The following is an 8694-nucleotide window of genomic DNA, read 5'->3' as shown; positions in this document are numbered from 1 at the left end:
AATGACATTAAGATAGATTTGAGGGTTTTTTTTTTTTCTAGCACAATCTACAGATTCTGGGTTTTTTAAAAAAATTTTTTTTAATGTTTATTTATTTTTGAGACAGAGGAAGACAGAGTGCGAGTTGGGGGAGGGGCAGAGAGAGAGAGGGATACACAGAAAATGAAACAGGCTGCAAGCTCCGAGCTGTCAGCACAGAGCCCGATGCGGGGCTCGAATCCACGAACCGTGAGGTCATGACCTGAACCAAAGTCGGACGCTCAACCAACTGAGCCACCCAGGCGCCCCTATAGATTCTGTTTTTTATTTTTATTTATTTATTTTTTAAGATTTAATTTTGTTAAGTTATTTATTTTGAGGGTGAAGAAATGGATTCTGGGAGCAGCTGAATGTGTCTCCTTTCCCTCCATACAACTCCTGCTCCCACCCATCACCTTTTCTGGGCCAAGCAGCTGGAGGAAACAAGATGGGTCGTTGAAGCAAGGTTGTTCTGGCCCTAAGAGAGCCTGGGAGGAGATTCTGAAGGAAGCCTGACTCTGGCCACATGTACTCAGTCAAGTCCACACACCCTCTAGCCTCCCCCTGTCCCCAAGAAGCAAAGGAGGAACCCAACCGGTGAGCTGAGGATGTGACATCTTTGGTACCTTGAGACCCAGGAGCAGAGAGTTCCTTCTGCTGCCTCAACAGGGGACTGTCCACCTGTCTGTCTGCTCTTACAGGAGCCTCCTCCAGAACCACCGGCTTTCCAGCCACTGAGCCACGGGATCAGGCAAAGAAAGGAAACAACATACCCAAGCGACCTATAGCCACAAGGAGAGGAACATACCAAATATCCAGGACAGCTTTCTAAAGAACCACCAGAGGAGACAGATGATAACTTTCACAACAAAAATAACATAAAAAGCCCAACGAAGACATCCTGAAACTGAAAAGCATGCTTTTTTCTAGGCCAAAAAAGAAAAAAAAAAAAAGAGATGAATAATTTAAGGGGGAAAAAAAAGGTAGAGATGAGATTGAATTAATGGCCTAGAAGATAAAGAGGGAGAAATATCACTGACCTCAGATAAAAATACAAAGAAATTGGAATCATGATGGAAAGTATGAGATTTTAAGGGCAGATCTAGGAGATGTATCACGGGACTGAGTCCTGCAGAACAAGAGAAGGTGGAATGACATCTACAGATTCTTGGGGTCAAGAACAGCAGCCCAACAGCCCTATACCTAGCCAAGTTGTCATTCACCCACAAGAGCAGAATATATGTATGTATATATATTTCAATGTATATGTATATATATTTCAATACATATTTACATATATACATATGGCTGGTTGCCAAGATAAAGAGAGAACAACATAGACAGAAGTCATATAGACTACATTTTAGCAATTGGTGGTTTCCATAAAGTAAATCTTATAGAGAATTTTCTACTTACTTAGTCTTCTAGAAAGAAGGCAGTATGTATGTATGTATATTGAAATATACATACATACATATTTACAAATATGCATCGATTAAAAAATTATAAGACTCTCTGAAGAAAATCATTTTTAAAGTACTCCAATCAAAATCAAATGAATTATAATAGAGAAGAAAGGAAACAGGATGATCAGTAAACCATGTTTATATATACAAATACACACATGTATATACATGCTTACCTATGTATATACCCATATATATGTATATGTGTGCATAGATACATACAGATATATATATACATATATATATCTGATATATACATATCTCAAATATAAATAGACAATAATAGACTGTCTGAAAATGTGAATGCTGAATAAGGATTCTTAAAATAGAGGTGCAAAGGAAATGCTAATAAGATCTAGAAAGAAAAGTACTGTGCAATCTCAGCAAAACCTAGGAGTTGGGGCAGGGCATGCAGAGTAATAGCGTCCTAAAGTCTCTTGGGGTAAGGAGAAGAAAACTGGGAAAGGAAGAGTATTCTAAATATCTCATTGGTGGCGGAAAGAAGCATCTAAGTGGGAGAGATAATAAGGGAATAGAGTATCTAAGTGGGAGAAAAAAATACCTCATTTTCCAATAATAGTATTTCTATACTAGTAAGGCAGAAGAGCACCGGAAAGGGAAGGGGGAGATAACCATTAATGAGATGGAAAGAGTACAGAGAACTCCCACATTAGCAAGGGTGGAATGTAATAGCAATTTGAGCAAACTAGCAAAATTAAAGGAAAAGAAAAAGAAAAGGAACTATCACAAGCATAAGGAATCAAATCAGGTATAATAGTTGTTAGGCTAAGTGCAAGTGAACTGAATTCTGTGTTTAAAAAAACAGAATCTATTGGGGTCCCTGTGTGGCTCAGTCGGTTGAGTGTCCGAATCCTGCTTTTGGCTCAGGTCGTGATTGTGCACTTCATGAGTTTGAGCCCCACCTTGGGCTCTATAGGCTGACAGTGCAGAGCCTGCTTGGGATTCTCTCTCTCTCTCTTTCTCTCGGCCCCTTCCCTGCTCACTCTCTCACTCTCTCAGGAGTTGTATGGAGGGAAAGGAGACACATTCAGCTGCTCCCAGAATCCATTTCTTCACTAGCATCATATTCCAATTTGTTCCCTGGCAAGGCCATCTTTCCCATGTCCTGCTGCTTCTCTTTGTCACATTTACCAGGGCTCTTCCTTTGCATATCCTCTTCCTGATGAATATTAGAATCAGCCTGTTGTTCCTCAGAAAAGCTCCTTTTTGGCTTTTTGGAAAGATGGAACTAAATAAAGAAAAGATGGACACGACTCCAAGATTACATCTTCCCATCCAGGAACAAGGCAACCATTAATTCGAGACCTCTTTTATATCCTTTAGTAAAGCTTTATCGTATTTTTAATGTAGACTTTGCACATTTCTTAAGTTTATTACTAGATTTTAAAATAAGTTCTCTGTTGCTATTGAATACGAAACATGTTTAGCTTTTTGTTATAGAAAATTCCAAGCACGGGGGCGCTTGGGTGGCTCAGTCAGTTAAGCATCTGACTTTGGCTCAGCTCATGATCTCACCTTTTGTGGGTTCGAGCCCCATGTTGGGCTCCGTGCTGACAGCTCAGAGCCTGGAGCCTGCTTCGGATTCTGTGTCTCCCTCTCTCTCTGCCCCTCCCCCACTTTCACTCTGTGTCTCAAAAATAAATAAACATTGAAAAAAAAGCAACAGACCACAAAAATGACAGTACATATGAATGGGAAGTGTAGCAGTTTGCTGGGGTTGCAGAGCCTGACATGGGGCTGGAACCCATGAAAGGTGAGATCATGACCTGAGCCAAAGTCAGATGCTTAACTGACTGAGCCACTGAGGCAGCCCTGTGCTTGGAATTTTCTGTAACTATATAACTTGACAATTTTTAATTGTGGTAAAATGTACAACATAAAGTTTATCCTCTTAACAATTTTTTTTAATGTTTATTTATTTTTGAGAGAGAGAGAGAGAATAGGGGAAGGGCAGAGAGAGAGAGAGACACGGAACCTGAAGCAGACTCCAAGCTCTGAGCGGTCAGCCCAGAGCCTGACGCGGGGCTCGAAACCACAAACTGTGAGGTCATGACCCGAGTCAAAGTTAGCAGCTTAACCGACTGAGCCACCCAGGTGTCCCCACCCTCTTAACAATTTTAAGTGCACAGTTCAGTCGTACATTCACAGTGTTGTACAGCCAATCTCAAGAGCTCTTTCAATCTTGCAAAAGTGAAACTCTTGACCCACGAAACAACTCCCCATCTCCCTTCCCCCCCAGCTCCTGGGAGCCACCACCCTACCTTCTGTCTCTGTGAATATGTCTACTATAGGTGCCTCTTGTAAGTAAAATCAGGTGGTATTCGTCTTTTCGTGTCTGGCTTATTTCACTTAGCGGAATGTCCTCAAGTTTCATCCATGTTGTAGCGTGTGCCAGGATCTCCTTCTCTTCCAAGGCCGAATATGATTCCATTGTGTGTATATCCCACATTTCATTATTCCATTCACTTGTCAGTAGACACATGGGTTGCTTCCTCCTTTTGACTTTTGGGAATGATGTTCTCAACCAGCGTTAACAATTATCCGCTCAGAGACAGTCCTGTTTCATCTATAATCCCACCACATTCTCCTTCTGTATTATTTTGATGCAAATCTGAACGGAGTATTTTACAAACTATATTTTCGATTTGGTTGAAGATTCTTCCCAGGGAAAATCAGAGCCTGGAAACTGGTACTATTTCACCCCAAATAGCTTAAATCTGTTTGGCATAAAGATGAAGTACAGACGATGTGGGAAAGCTGCCACAGAAAGGGTGGATGAGGAAGGAGAAGTAGGTCAGAGTGGCTAAGGCTTATCACATGGACACGAACTGCTGCTCTTCCTTACTGTCACCCTCTTCTTTAAACCTTCAAGCCCCCAGGCCCCTGAAGCAGGGAGGATTCCAGAGCTCACAGACCACTGCAACCTTCCTGGTTTGGGGGGCCTCAGAGAAGGCTCTGCAAATCTCCATCCACTTGCCCACGGCCGGGGTGTTTTGCTTTGGCAGTGCTAGGGCTGCAGTCAAGCTACGCCTTGAACTCTCTGAAACTGCCTTGGGAGCCAAGGTCTATTCCTGGAGAAGAGATTAGTAGAAATTCCTCAGGAAGAAATTGGCTGCCTGTGAATGCCAAGAGGCGTCACAACTAGATAACCTACCCACAAAGAAGGGTTCTGACGGTCATATCACTTTAAAATTGTACTGAACGCTGGGGTATGGCAATTTAAGTAAACTAGACTTGGACTCTGTTGAGTCTTCCTCCAGGGCAGACCCTCTCTGCTGGGACTTACCTTAGGGGTGTGGTACCCCTTTGCCCTTGTTACCTTGAGAAGTGGGACCTTGTGCTAAGGGAACATGGCAGTAACCATTCAGTAAGGGCTTGCGTTTATCTTCCCAATAGCCTTAGAGAAAACAAACACAGTAATTCTTGCCTTCCTTTAAAGGCCCTTTACTTACGAGGGATCATAAGTTCTCTCTTCTAAACCCCATCAACATCATAAATATCCCTTTATTCTCCCATGGACAGTTCAAACTTGGGCTAGTTTACATCCAAAGGAAATAACTGTTGCTACAGAAAATCATTGGGTCTCTTCCCAGCCAGGCCAGTTGCCCTGACTTCTTTCCCACTCCACCGGACTGAGATTTCTCTCTGCCCTCGTGTGGAGCATCAGTAAGTGAGGGTTAGTCCAGGGTTTGATCTTGAACATTGCCTAACAGAAGCCAAAGCCTATTTGCCCCCCAAACAATTAGCAAGTATGTGTCTTGAGCTGGTGACATGAAGTTGCTCTTGGGTGTCAGCGTCACAACATCCTGCCCTATAGACTTGGGTTCTGTCTCATTCTTCCACCAACTTTCTGATAAACGTGGTCCTATTGCTTCTCCTCCTTTGACCTCAGTTTTCCAGTAAAATCAGGGGACTGAACTGGATGGTAACAAAGGCCCCTTCCGGCTCCAAGTCTGTGAAAAAAGTCACAAAACCTGGGAATGAGAAGCACCCATGTGGCTCCAGGCCCTAACTCGGAGACTCTTAAAGACCACCAGGGCTAAAGATAGAGCTGAGAGGGAAGTGGAAGCTCCTGGCGAGGCTTCCTAAGATGCCACCACTCTGGAAGGTGTTTGGACACGTATGAACAGGAGACTGGAATGCCTGGAATAGCAAATGAGCTGATCCAGCCTGGGGTGGTGCTGGGCTGGGCTACCTCGGTCAGACAGATTTGTCGCTGACATTGCATTGATGGAGTCAGGACACCACCAAGTTTAGGTGGCTGCAGACTCGAGGCCCGAGGTGGACTTGGGGCCATAACAGCAAAGAATCCTTTTACGTCGTGCAAAAAGACAGGTGCGGATGTCAACGAGCACCCAGGATCAAGAGAGGACTGCAGGATTCAGAACCCGAGGAAGAGCCTGACAGCAGCTGCAAGAAGGAATGTCCAGAAGCAAACAATGAAGGCTCTCCACATATTCTAAAGCAGTGGTTCCTCAAGCTTTAACACATAGCAGGAATTCCTTTAGGGCTTGTCCAAACTCACGAGTGCCGGTCATCCCGCTAGAGTTTGTGATTCAGTTGGTCCCGGGTGGGGATTGATAATTTGCACTTCTAACAATTTTCCAGGGTGCTGATGCTGCGGGTCTAGGAAGCACCCTTTGAGAATGACTTCAGTGAAGAGATTGGGAGGAGATGTCATGGGGAGCTGGGGATGGTGAAGAGCTCAGCTAGCAGTTCTGTCCTTTACCAGATGTGTGCAAGCCACATTGCCTGTCCAAGCCTGTTTCTTCGTCTGTAAAATGGGACTGATGATACATGAGGAGGAAAGGGTTGATCCATGCAAATCACGTGGCATAGTTTCTGGCACAAAGCAAACACTCCATAAATGTTAGCTATTTGTGCCTCTCAGTGTGGTTGCTGATGAGTGTAAAGCCTCTTGGCACATGAAACGTGCTCCATAGTGCTAGTTTATGTGTAGGGAGCTTATGCTCAGATACAAGTAAGAGAAACTAACTAGAGTGGTTTGAACAATGGAGGGATCTTTTCCTTCCTGTAACAAGAAGCCCAGAGGTGACTAGTCCAGGGCCTCTTGGGACCCAGGGTTTCTACTCTCTGGGTGCCTGATTTGCCTGGGGGGTGTGGCTTTGTCCTCCTGGTTACAGAACGCCTGCTGTACCTCCAGTCCTCGTGCCATCTCACGTGACCGTCCCTAGCTGCCACAAAGGCTGGGAGGTTAGGCAAAATTTTAGATTTCTAGACTCTATTCTGCAGATGGCGAGAAAAAGGAGGTTGGGGCACCTGGTGGCTCAGTCCGTTGGGCAACTGACTGGCTCAGGTCATAATCTTGCGGTTCATGGGTTCCAGCCCTGCGTCAGGCTCTGTGCTGATAGCTCGAAGCCTGGAGCCTGATTTGGATTCTGTCTCTGTCTCTTTCTGCCCCTCCCCTGCTCGTGCTCTGTTCCTCTTTCTCAAAAGTAAACATTAAACAAAATTAAGAAACAAAAGAAAAAGAAGTTGAGGCATCCAACCAAGGTAGCTGCCATTTGATGGTTAAAAGCTTGAAGAGAATGGGCGTTCAGTGAGCCATGGGAGTTTGAAGCCCACAATTCATCCTACATGCCCTTAGTTGACTGGTGTGTGTGTGTGTGTGTGTGTGTGTGTGATTGGGAGAGAGACGGAGAGAGAGAGGGACAAGGGGAGGGGACTTAGCTATTATCTCATTCTTGTTTCGTAGGATAATTGGTGAGCAGAACTTTTGCTCCTCACCTCTTCTCCATCTCATGTCCACCCTCACAGCCTAGGAGCTTCCCCAGGTTCATGATTTTCTAGACTGGTCGCTAGACCAGAGAGTGTCTCCACACTGGAGAAATACTGTGCACAAGACATATTTGTAGCCCAGCCCCCATACAGCTTACAGTCTAGCAAGAAAGACATTAAAAATCGAAATTAAAAGGCATTAAAATCATGTTTTAAAGACCCTGAATAAGAACTTGTCCCCAAAATTGAACCGAATATGGTTTATACGATCAAAAAAGTGAGTCAACTTGCCATCAGACTTCCTCCCAGAATCCCTTTTAGGAACCCTTAGTTCTGAATGCTCAGCACCTAGTGGGCCCTCAAAAAACGCTTGTTGACTGTCCAGTGGCACTCCCTCTTTGAGCACCTATCTGCCCTCTTTTCCCAGAGTTATTATTAAGCTCCTTTGGGTCAGAGGGCTTGGCTGGCTTCTATCTGCATCCTCAGTGTCTAGGGCAGCACTGGCACACAGTAGGAAGTCAGGAGACATTTGCGGAATGGAACGGAATCAACTTTATGTCATCAATAAAGACTGCCACATTGGTAACTGGACCCGGATCCACACTGGGTATAATACTCTCGGGGTCACTGCTGTCTGGTTAGAGACATAAGTTCTTTCAAAGCCCATAAACTTTTTTGTGTGAAGCCACAGCCTCATCTTGGAACACGTTTGTCCCCATGAGGTCACTGAGGGGAGAGATTAACTCCAAGGGCCTGGGCGGGCTTAAATATCCCTGAGGGTGTATGGCATCTTATGCCAGCTGGCTTCCTCTCAAGCTGCCCACTCGGCCTTCTCGTTTAAAGAGGCAATCACAGTGAATGGAGGTTGCCTCCCCACCGGAAGAAGTAATGGGGAGTCTACAGATAGATGGATCAAATGTGTTGTTTTTTTTTTAACCTTCTGTGTCTGAAGTTCTCTCTGAGAACTCTAAGGCGCACACAGGCCACTGAATCGCTGCTGACGAGGAGGAGCTACATTTGGGAGGAAGTCTCCAGACTTCTACCTTCTACCTTCTCTTAGACTCCGAGGTCAAGTCTAGTAGAAAAATTGTTCTGCCACAATAATGAGAATAATATCAGTTTTATCCTGATCCAAAGGGAAGAAAAAATAATAGAATTTTATCGATGGGAAGTTTTCTTCCATGCACTTTTTCTTAAGCTTTTAGTGTCTGGTTTTTAGTTTTTGTTTTCTACCACTGGTAAGATGAAGGCACAGTGAGTGGGAATATTTTTCAGAGCTCCACAGACATCGCTGTGGGCCTTTGCTACCTGGACTAATTGGAAACAGCATTGCTCCTGGACATGCTCAGAAGCCACCTGCTGCCTGGAAGGAAGGGAGGGGAGGTCAGCTTGACCTGATGCTTAATTGTGTCCAAATGTTTCTCTGTTCTGATCCACCCACAGAAAAGAC

Source organism: Lynx rufus, unplaced genomic scaffold (genome assembly GCF_022079265.1).
Source record: "Lynx rufus isolate CCGP_SWC_20201006 ecotype Redwood Valley unplaced genomic scaffold, mLynRuf1.p SCAF_5, whole genome shotgun sequence".
In the NCBI taxonomy this organism is placed as follows: Eukaryota; Metazoa; Chordata; class Mammalia; order Carnivora; family Felidae; genus Lynx; species Lynx rufus.
The sequence above is the reverse complement of the archived record's forward strand: the minus strand, read 5'-3'. Positions refer to the sequence as shown.